At 31.7% G+C, this 12,139-nt stretch overlaps 1 long non-coding RNA gene across 1 annotated transcript; it reads left to right on the top strand.

Moving 5' to 3' along the window:
- The first annotated feature begins 175 nt into the window (after window positions 1–175).
- On the top strand, window positions 176–10,272 carry LOC127727195 (uncharacterized). Its single transcript, XR_007993824.1, has 4 exons — window positions 176–1,275; window positions 2,961–4,643; window positions 6,329–8,011; window positions 9,245–10,272. It is a non-coding gene; the product is annotated as an uncharacterized LOC127727195 (long non-coding RNA).
- Window positions 10,273–12,139: the final 1,867 nt, after the last annotated feature.

The following is a 12,139-nucleotide window of genomic DNA, read 5'->3' as shown; positions in this document are numbered from 1 at the left end:
AGAGTCGTTGAAACGATTCTTATGCATACAGATTATTGGATTTAACCACTCTTTTCCTACCCGACGTGGCTACAAATTTATGTATACGGACGCCCTTTAGCAATTGGTTTTATTGCTGGAAAGGAGAGGTTCGGTGAGTTTACAAGCGATTACAAGTTTCTTTGCATGGTTATAGGTTGCACTTTGTAAATACAGCTGTTTCTCAAACCACGCCTCTTTTGGGGAGATATATAATATTCATAGATATGTTAATTTGTTAACGTACTGGTTCCCATTTATGATTTCTGTGTTTCATCTCATAGAGACATCACTTGGGAATGTAACCAGTATAGAAAAACATGGTAGCGCCAAAATTTTAATTCTTAGGAGGTCCAAATATGGAGGTAAGGGTAGTATAGAATTTTAGTACAAGTTTAAACTCTTAGAAGTTCAGGGCATATACATGTTGAAAATATGCCGCACAGCCCTATATTTTGACCTTTGAATAAAATAGTAGTGCATATAAACTTTCCGTTCTGGGATATTATTTTTCACGAAACTTCATAGTAAAAGTGTCACAGTTTCAGCCGCAAAGGGAGTTCCTATGGGAAATTGCATTGTCTATATTTACAGAATTGCAACCTATATAGGGTTAAAAAATAGAACATACAGATTTTCACAAAATCTGGTTTATCTCAGAGATTTTAAAGAATTTAACTGAAATATGAAGTTTTATAAATATTTCATGAAGCTTGAGAAAATCCTGAGCCTTAACTATGATGACTCAGCATAAATTCACAGTTTACAGTATGCATGGTTTACTTAAAGCCCTGAATTCAAAATAAATTCATAATATATGCCTATTTGTAATTTAAATTGTTTAGAAGTGCTTATATTTACTCTTCGCAGTCATTGCAACTCATTGATCCTTCTTAAATATTTTTGTTGGGGTGTTTTTGTCCTGTCGATAACCCAAAAGTAAGCCGTAACACCTAAATGTGCTTTTTTGTGACCGGGACATTAAAAAGTACAAGCTAGAATTACAAAAGACCTCAATAAAACTTACAACAGTGTGTTCTATCCTAAATATATACTAAATATTCCACATTGCTAGAAACAGGGAAAATATTTAGGAAATGTGAGGCCCCAGGGACAAAAAACAGAAAAAAATGCCTACCCCTGGGTCATAAAACAGATAATTTAACTTGTAAATGCTATGATTTTATTATTTTCAAGGTCTTTTGTAAAGAAAACAATAACTGTGCTGGGAAGTTATGCAAAAATAAGACGTAAGCAGTCATTTCTATCAAACTTTTAGTGAATTTATGCACCAGACTGATATCTTCTTAAATACAACTTTTGCAAATTTGGCTTTGTTTAGACAATTCTAGTTCATATATTAACTAACTTATGTTAGATATATGGTTAGGGATGATACTGTTGAGACAAGAATTCTTAACTGACCATTTGAGACAGAAATTATGAACTTTCATTGACAAATAGGCATTCAGTAAGATGTGGACTGGAGACACAGGCAGGATTGGATACTTTGTATAATCTTGAAAGTTGGAATGATTAACTACTAAACAATACACTTATAGTATAACAACATGCTTTCAATTTGTTATCAGAATAGTTTCAAACAGGTTTAAGACAGTTCATGTCAGAAAACATGCACATAGGGTAAGCTAGCAATAATTAAAGTCTTGTTTTCAAATTCTTTAAAATATTGAAACAGGGGTAGGGGTATAAAATGTACTGTAAAAGGAAACTTAGAGTATATGCAGTGATTTCTTTAAGGCTATAATTCTGATAAATAAGTATTGTTGTGAGAAAAAGTGTTTTTAGAGAGTTTTCTATTTGAATAAATGTTTGTATAGGTTGCACTTTGTAAATACAACTGTTTCTCAAACCACGCCTCTTTTGGGGAGATATATAATATTCATAGATATGTTAATTTGTTAACGTACTGGTTCCCATTTATGATTTCTGTGTTTCATCTCATAGAGACATCACTTGGGAATGTAACCAGTATAGAAAAACATGGTAGCGCCAAAATTTTAATTCTTAGGAGGTCCAAATATGGAGGTAAGGGTAGTATAGAATTTTAGTACAAGTTAAAACTCTTAGAAGTTCAGGGCATATACATGTTGAAAATATGCCGCACAGCCCTATATTTTGACCTTTGAATAAAATAGTAGTGCATATAAACTTTCCGTTCTGGGATATTATTTTTCACGAAACTTCATAGTAAAAGTGTCACAGTTTCAGCCGCAAAGGGAGTTCCTATGGGAAATTGCATTGTCTATATTTACAGAATTGCAACCTATATAGGGTTAAAAAATAGAACATACAGATTTTCACAAAATCTGGTTTATCTCAGAGATTTTAAAGAATTTAACTGAAATATGAAGTTTTATAAATATTTCATGAAGCTTGAGAAAATCCTGAGCCTTAACTATGATGACTCAGCATAAATTCACAGTTTACAGTATGCATGGTTTACTTAAAGCCCTGAATTCAAAATAAATTCATAATATATGCCTATTTGTAATTTAAATTGTTTAGAAGTGCTTATATTTACTCTTCGCAGTCATTGCAACTCATTGATCCTTCTTAAATATTTTTGTTGGGGTGTTTTTGTCCTGTCGATAACCCAAAAGTAAGCCGTAACACCTAAATGTGCTTTTTTGTGACCGGGACATTAAAAAGTACAAGCTAGAATTACAAAAGACCTCAATAAAACTTACAACAGTGTGTTCTATCCTAAATATATACTAAATATTCCACATTGCTAGAAACAGGGAAAATATTTAGGAAATGTGAGGCCCCAGGGACAAAAAACAGAAAAAAATGCCTACCCCTGGGTCATAAAACAGATAATTTAACTTGTAAATGCTATGATTTTATTATTTTCAAGGTCTTTTGTAAAGAAAACAATAACTGTGCTGGGAAGTTATGCAAAAATAAGACGTAAGCAGTCATTTCTATCAAACTTTTAGTGAATTTATGCACCAGACTGATATCTTCTTAAATACAACTTTTGCAAATTTGGCTTTGTTTAGACAATTCTAGTTCATATATTAACTAACTTATGTTAGATATATGGTTAGGGATGATACTGTTGAGACAAGAATTCTTAACTGACCATTTGAGACAGAAATTATGAACTTTCATTGACAAATAGGCATTCAGTAAGATGTGGACTGGAGACACAGGCAGGATTGGATACTTTGTATAATCTTGAAAGTTGGAATGATTAACTACTAAACAATACACTTATAGTATAACAACATGCTTTCAATTTGTTATCAGAATAGTTTCAAACAGGTTTAAGACAGTTCATGTCAGAAAACATGCACATAGGGTAAGCTAGCAATAATTAAAGTCTTGTTTTCAAATTCTTTAAAATATTGAAACAGGGGTAGGGGTATAAAATGTACTGTAAAAGGAAACTTAGAGTATATGCAGTGATTTCTTTAAGGCTATAATTCTGATAAATAAGTATTGTTGTGAGAAAAAGTGTTTTTAGAGAGTTTTCTATTTGAATAAATGTTTGTATAGGTTGCACTTTGTAAATACAACTGTTTCTCAAACCACGCCTCTTTTGGGGAGATATATAATATTCATAGATATGTTAATTTGTTAACGTACTGGTTCCCATTTATGATTTCTGTGTTTCATCTCATAGAGACATCACTTGGGAATGTAACCAGTATAGAAAAACATGGTAGCGCCAAAATTTTAATTCTTAGGAGGTCCAAATATGGAGGTAAGGGTAGTATAGAATTTTAGTACAAGTTTAAACTCTTAGAAGTTCAGGGCATATACATGTTGAAAATATGCCGCACAGCCCTATATTTTGACCTTTGAATAAAATAGTAGTGCATATAAACTTTCCGTTCTGGGATATTATTTTTCACGAAACTTCATAGTAAAAGTGTCACAGTTTCAGCCGCAAAGGGAGTTCCTATGGGAAATTGCATTGTCTATATTTACAGAATTGCAACCTATATAGGGTTAAAAAATAGAACATACAGATTTTCACAAAATCTGGTTTATCTCAGAGATTTTAAAGAATTTAACTGAAATATGAAGTTTTATAAATATTTCATGAAGCTTGAGAAAATCCTGAACCTTAACTATGATGACTCAGCATAAATTCACAGTTTACAGTATGCATGGTTTACTTAAAGCCCTGAATTCAAAATAAATTCATAATATATGCCTATTTGTAATTTAAATTGTTTAGAAGTGCTTATATTTACTCTTCGCAGTCATTGCAACTCATTGATCCTTCTTAAATATTTTTGTTGGGGTGTTTTTGTCCTGTCGATAACCCAAAAGTAAGCCGTAACACCTAAATGTGCTTTTTTGTGACCGGGACATTAAAAAGTACAAGCTAGAATTACAAAAGACCTCAATAAAACTTACAACAGTGTGTTCTATCCTAAATATATACTAAATATTCCACATTGCTAGAAACAGGGAAAATATTTAGGAAATGTGAGGCCCCAGGGACAAAAAACAGAAAAAAATGCCTACCCCTGGGTCATAAAACAGATAATTTAACTTGTAAATGCTATGATTTTATTATTTTCAAGGTCTTTTGTAAAGAAAACAATAACTGTGCTGGGAAGTTATGCAAAAATAAGACGTAAGCAGTCATTTCTATCAAACTTTTAGTGAATTTATGCACCAGACTGATATCTTCTTAAATACAACTTTTGCAAATTTGGCTTTGTTTAGACAATTCTAGTTCATATATTAACTAACTTATGTTAGATATATGGTTAGGGATGATACTGTTGAGACAAGAATTCTTAACTGACCATTTGAGACAGAAATTATGAACTTTCATTGACAAATAGGCATTCAGTAAGATGTGGACTGGAGACACAGGCAGGATTGGATACTTTGTATAATCTTGAAAGTTGGAATGATTAACTACTAAACAATACACTTATAGTATAACAACATGCTTTCAATTTGTTATCAGAATAGTTTCAAACAGGTTTAAGACAGTTCATGTCAGAAAACATGCACATAGGGTAAGCTAGCAATAATTAAAGTCTTGTTTTCAAATTCTTTAAAATATTGAAACAGGGGTAGGGGTATAAAATGTACTGTAAAAGGAAACTTAGAGTATATGCAGTGATTTCTTTAAGGCTATAATTCTGATAAATAAGTATTGTTGTGAGAAAAAGTGTTTTTAGAGAGTTTTCTATTTGAATAAATGTTTGTATAGGTTGCACTTTGTAAATACAACTGTTTCTCAAACCACGCCTCTTTTGGGGAGATATATAATATTCATAGATATGTTAATTTGTTAACGTACTGGTTCCCATTTATGATTTCTGTGTTTCATCTCATAGAGACATCACTTGGGAATGTAACCAGTATAGAAAAACATGGTAGCGCCAAAATTTTAATTCTTAGGAGGTCCAAATATGGAGGTAAGGGTAGTATAGAATTTTAGTACAAGTTTAAACTCTTAGAAGTTCAGGGCATATACATGTTGAAAATATGCCGCACAGTCCTATATTTTGACCTTTGAATAAAATAGTAGTGCATATAAACTTTCCGTTCTGGGATATTATTTTTCACGAAACTTCATAGTAAAAGTGTCACAGTTTCAGCCGCAAAGGGAGTTCCTATGGGAAATTGCATTGTCTATATTTACAGAATTGCAACCTATATAGGGTTAAAAAATAGAACATACAGATTTTCACAAAATCTGGTTTATCTCAGAGATTTTAAAGAATTTAACTGAAATATGAAGTTTTATAAATATTTCATGAAGCTTGAGAAAATCCTGAGCCTTAACTATGATGACTCAGCATAAGTTCACAGTTTACAGTATGCATGGTTTACTTAAAGCCCTGAATTCAAAATAAATTCATAATATATGCCTATTTGTAATTTAAATTGTTTAGAAGTGCTTATATTTACTCTTCGCAGTCATTGCAACTCATTGATCCTTCTTAAATATTTTTGTTGGGGTGTTTTTGTCCTGTCGATAACCCAAAAGTAAGCCGTAACACCTAAATGTGCTTTTTTGTGACCGGGACATTAAAAAGTACAAGCTAGAATTACAAAAGACCTCAATAAAACTTACAACAGTGTGTTCTATCCTAAATATATACTAAATATTCCACATTGCTAGAAACACGGAAAATATTTAGGAAATGTGAGGCCCCAGGGACAAAAAACAGAAAAAAATGCCTACCCCTGGGTCATAAAACAGATAATTTAACTTGTAAATGCTATGATTTTATTATTTTCAAGGTCTTTTGTAAAGAAAACAATAACTGTGCTGGGAAGTTATGCAAAAATAAGACGTAAGCAGTCATTTCTATCAAACTTTTAGTGAATTTATGCACCAGACTGATATCTTCTTAAATACAACTTTTGCAAATTTGGCTTTGTTTAGACAATTCTAGTTCATATATTAACTAACTTATGTTAGATATATGGTTAGGGATGATACTGTTGAGACAAGAATTCTTAACTGACCATTTGAGACAGAAATTATGAACTTTCATTGACAAATAGGCATTCAGTAAGATGTGGACTGGAGACACAGGCAGGATTGGATACTTTGTATAATCTTGAAAGTTGGAATGATTAACTACTAAACAATACACTTATAGTATAACAACATGCTTTCAATTTGTTATCAGAATAGTTTCAAACAGGTTTAAGACAGTTCATGTCAGAAAACATGCACATAGGGTAAGCTAGCAATAATTAAAGTCTTGTTTTCAAATTCTTTAAAATATTGAAACAGGGGTAGGGGTATAAAATGTACTGTAAAAGGAAACTTAGAGTATATGCAGTGATTTCTTTAAGGCTATAATTCTGATAAATAAGTATTGTTGTGAGAAAAAGTGTTTTTAGAGAGTTTTCTATTTGAATAAATGTTTGTATAGGTTGCACTTTGTAAATACAACTGTTTCTCAAACCACGCCTCTTTTGGGGAGATATATAATATTCATAGATATGTTAATTTGTTAACGTACTGGTTCCCATTTATGATTTCTGTGTTTCATCTCATAGAGACATCACTTGGGAATGTAACCAGTATAGAAAAACATGGTAGCGCCAAAATTTTAATTCTTAGGAGGTCCAAATATGGAGGTAAGGGTAGTATAGAATTTTAGTACAAGTTTAAACTCTTAGAAGTTCAGGGCATATACATGTTGAAAATATGCCGCACAGCCCTATATTTTGACCTTTGAATAAAATAGTAGTGCATATAAACTTTCCGTTCTGGGATATTATTTTTCACGAAACTTCATAGTAAAAGTGTCACAGTTTCAGCCGCAAAGGGAGTTCCTATGGGAAATTGCATTGTCTATATTTACAGAATTGCAACCTATATAGGGTTAAAAAATAGAACATACAGATTTTCACAAAATCTGGTTTATCTCAGAGATTTTAAAGAATTTAACTGAAATATGAAGTTTTATAAATATTTCATGAAGCTTGAGAAAATCCTGAGCCTTAACTATGATGACTCAGCATAAATTCACAGTTTACAGTATGCATGGTTTACTTAAAGCCCTGAATTCAAAATAAATTCATAATATATGCCTATTTGTAATTTAAATTGTTTAGAAGTGCTTATATTTACTCTTCGCAGTCATTGCAACTCATTGATCCTTCTTAAATATTTTTGTTGGGGTGTTTTTGTCCTGTCGATAACCCAAAAGTAAGCCGTAACACCTAAATGTGCTTTTTTGTGACCGGGACATTAAAAAGTACAAGCTAGAATTACAAAAGACCTCAATAAAACTTACAACAGTGTGTTCTATCCTAAATATATACTAAATATTCCACATTGCTAGAAACAGGGAAAATATTTAGGAAATGTGAGGCCCCAGGGACAAAAAACAGAAAAAAATGCCTACCCCTGAGTCATAAAACAGATAATTTAACTTGTAAATGCTATGATTTTATTATTTTCAAGGTCTTTTGTAAAGAAAACAATAACTGTGCTGGGAAGTTATGCAAAAATAAGACGTAAGCAGTCATTTCTATCAAACTTTTAGTGAATTTATGCACCAGACTGATATCTTCTTAAATACAACTTTTGCAAATTTGGCTTTGTTTAGACAATTCTAGTTCATATATTAACTAACTTATGTTAGATATATGGTTAGGGATGATACTGTTGAGACAAGAATTCTTAACTGACCATTTGAGACAGAAATTATGAACTTTCATTGACAAATAGGCATTCAGTAAGATGTGGACTGGAGACACAGGCAGGATTGGATACTTTGTATAATCTTGAAAGTTGGAATGATTAACTACTAAACAATACACTTATAGTATAACAACATGCTTTCAATTTGTTATCAGAATAGTTTCAAACAGGTTTAAGACAGTTCATGTCAGAAAACATGCACATAGGGTAAGCTAGCAATAATTAAAGTCTTGTTTTCAAATTCTTTAAAATATTGAAACAGGGGTAGGGGTATAAAATGTACTGTAAAAGGAAACTTAGAGTATATGCAGTGATTTCTTTAAGGCTATAATTCTGATAAATAAGTATTGTTGTGAGAAAAAGTGTTTTTAGAGAGTTTTCTATTTGAATAAATGTTTGTATATAGGGTTAAAAAATAGAACATACAGATTTTCACAAAATCTGGTTTATCTCAGAGATTTTAAAGAATTTAACTGAAATATGAAGTTTTATAAATATTTCATGAAGCTTGAGAAAATCCTGAGCCTTAACTATGATGACTCAGCATAAATTCACAGTTTACAGTATGCATGGTTTACTTAAAGCCCTGAATTCAAAATAAATTCATAATATATGCCTATTTGTAATTTAAATTGTTTAGAAGTGCTTATATTTACTCTTCGCAGTCATTGCAACTCATTGATCCTTCTTAAATATTTTTGTTGGGGTGTTTTTGTCCTGTCGATAACCCAAAAGTAAGCCGTAACACCTAAATGTGCTTTTTTGTGACCGGGACATTAAAAAGTACAAGCTAGAATTACAAAAGACCTCAATAAAACTTACAACAGTGTGTTCTATCCTAAATATATACTAAATATTCCACATTGCTAGAAACAGGGAAAATATTTAGGAAATGTGAGGCCCCAGGGACAAAAAACAGAAAAAAATGCCTACCCCTGGGTCATAAAACAGATAATTTAACTTGTAAATGCTATGATTTTATTATTTTCAAGGTCTTTTGTAAAGAAAACAATAACTGTGCTGGGAAGTTATGCAAAAATAAGACGTAAGCAGTCATTTCTATCAAACTTTTAGTGAATTTATGCACCAGACTGATATCTTCTTAAATACAACTTTTGCAAATTTGGCTTTGTTTAGACAATTCTAGTTCATATATTAACTAACTTATGTTAGATATATGGTTAGGGATGATACTGTTGAGACAAGAATTCTTAACTGACCATTTGAGACAGAAATTATGAACTTTCATTGACAAATAGGCATTCAGTAAGATGTGGACTGGAGACACAGGCAGGATTGGATACTTTGTATAATCTTGAAAGTTGGAATGATTAACTACTAAACAATACACTTATAGTATAACAACATGCTTTCAATTTGTTATCAGAATAGTTTCAAACAGGTTTAAGACAGTTCATGTCAGAAAACATGCACATAGGGTAAGCTGGCAATAATTAAAGTCTTGTTTTCAAATTCTTTAAAATATTGAAACAGGGGTAGGGGTATAAAATGTACTGTAAAAGGAAACTTAGAGTATATGCAGTGATTTCTTTAAGGCTATAATTCTGATAAATAAGTATTGTTGTGAGAAAAAGTGTTTTTAGAGAGTTTTCTATTTGAATAAATGTTTGTATAGGTTGCACTTTGTAAATACAACTGTTTCTCAAACCACGCCTCTTTTGGGGAGATATATAATATTCATAGATATGTTAATTTGTTAACGTACTGGTTCCCATTTATGATTTCTGTGTTTCATCTCATAGAGACATCACTTGGGAATGTAACCAGTATAGAAAAACATGGTAGCGCCAAAATTTTAATTCTTAGGAGGTCCAAATATGGAGGTAAGGGTAGTATAGAATTTTAGTACAAGTTTAAACTCTTAGAAGTTCAGGGCATATACATGTTGAAAATATGCCGCACAGCCCTATATTTTGACCTTTGAATAAAATAGTAGTGCATATAAACTTTCCGTTCTGGGATATTATTTTTCACGAAACTTCATAGTAAAGGTGTCACAGTTTCAGCCGCAAAGGGAGTTCCTATGGGAAATTGCATTGTCTATATTTACAGAATTGCAACCTATACCACATATGAACTTATAAAAGAACATATATGCAATGTATCCAATAAAACAAAGTATGAAAAAGCTGACACCTTCGTGTTCCAAATTTTTAACTACCTGTCCGATTAAATTCGAATCAATCTCTAGTAAAAAGAAATTATGAGATCCTTCTGCTTGAACATTTCAGCTTGATAAGCAGCAAAAATAAGACATGTTCTTTGTGTAGCAAAGTTGACCGTAGATCAAATTTTAAAAAGGAACTGTTGTTTGCAATAGAAGGCTATTTATCCAAATTAACTGCAGTCAGGCAGTACAAAACTACGAAACAACTATTTTGGCTATTTATCATGTACTATAATGAGATACAATTTCGTAAAACCTGTCGAGAAATATGGTGTTAAGAGCGCTTACAAGATAATTTGTCATGCGATGTGTATTTCAAAGGTAGTATACCCATGTTCAGTGTACACTCAAGTTTATTGATTGATCGTTTCTTAACGCCATTTTAACACATCGTGGCAACAAGGATATAAATGATGATATGGAATTAAAATAACACAGTAAAATGATCTATTTTCAATCAAATTAAATATCTAAAAGGATTACGATAAACTTCATTTAGTTTATTGAGTTTTTAATCTATTAAGATATTTTTTATTTAAGAATTGAATTCCACGATTCACTTTCGGACGTAGACTATTGGAACTATGCAAGAAAAATAATTTATACATTGCAAATTCTAGAGTGGACTGCGACAAATATATAGGAAATGTTAATTGCAATGATACAAGTGTTGTGGATTATATATAATTACTTGCTTTAATCACCTAATATGTTTTCCAATTTGAATATTTAAAGTAGAGGATTTGAATCTCCTGTTTTAGATGTTCATTGTCAGTTAAATTTATCACTCATAATTGATGCAATTGTAAATGACAAATGACATGGTTACAAAAAAAAAACCCCAAAATATCAGATGAAATAGTGATAGGAATACAGAATTTATAGAACACGCAAGAATGAATGAAGCAAACAATATCAGAAATATAGAAACTACTTCCAACGTTGGACGTTGTTGCTTTTTAAACAAAATACATTACAGTTTGATATTAAAACAGATGTTAATAATTTGTGTGATATATTTGAAAAATCATCTGCTAATGTATTTGGAATGATATACAAAAATTCTAAATATAGGAAATTTAATAACAAAACTTCGTAAACAAATAGTGCATCTAAAGAAATATTTTTCACAGACACAAAAGAAAATATGGACGTTTTAAAAGTCTCCTTTAAAATAAGACCACACTGAGGAAGGCAAGTAGAGGGTACAAAATAAAGGCAACAGTAGTATACCGCTGTTCGAAACTCATAAATCGATAGAGATAAAAACAAATCCGGGTTAAAAACTAAAACTGAGGGAAACGCATCAAATATAAGAGGAGAACAACGACACAACAAAACACAACATTAAAATGTAACACACACAGAAACGAACTATAATATAACAATGGCCATTTTCCTGACTTGGTACAGGACATTTTAAGAAAAAAATGGTGGGTTGAAACTGGTTTTGTGGCATGCCAAACCTCCCGCTTTAATGGCAACGTCAAACAAAACACCAAAACGACAACATCACATGACAGGACCACAATACAAATAAATGGGAGAACATATAGGACAAAGAAACACACGAATAATAGCTAACAAAAGGAACTAGGCTTAAAATTCAATACGCCAGACGTGCGTCTCGTCCACATAAGACCATCCAGTGACGCTCAGATGAAAAAAGCTTGAAAGCCAAAACAAGTACAAAGCCGAAGAGCACCGAGGACCAAAACTTCCAAAAAGTTGCGCCTAACACGGCCAGGGTTTTCTGCCTG

This window comes from Mytilus californianus, unplaced genomic scaffold, assembly GCF_021869535.1.
Source record: "Mytilus californianus isolate M0D057914Y unplaced genomic scaffold, xbMytCali1.0.p SCAF_19, whole genome shotgun sequence".
Taxonomy (NCBI): domain Eukaryota; kingdom Metazoa; phylum Mollusca; class Bivalvia; order Mytilida; family Mytilidae; genus Mytilus; species Mytilus californianus.
The sequence above is the reverse complement of the archived record's forward strand: the minus strand, read 5'-3'. Positions and strand labels throughout refer to the sequence as shown.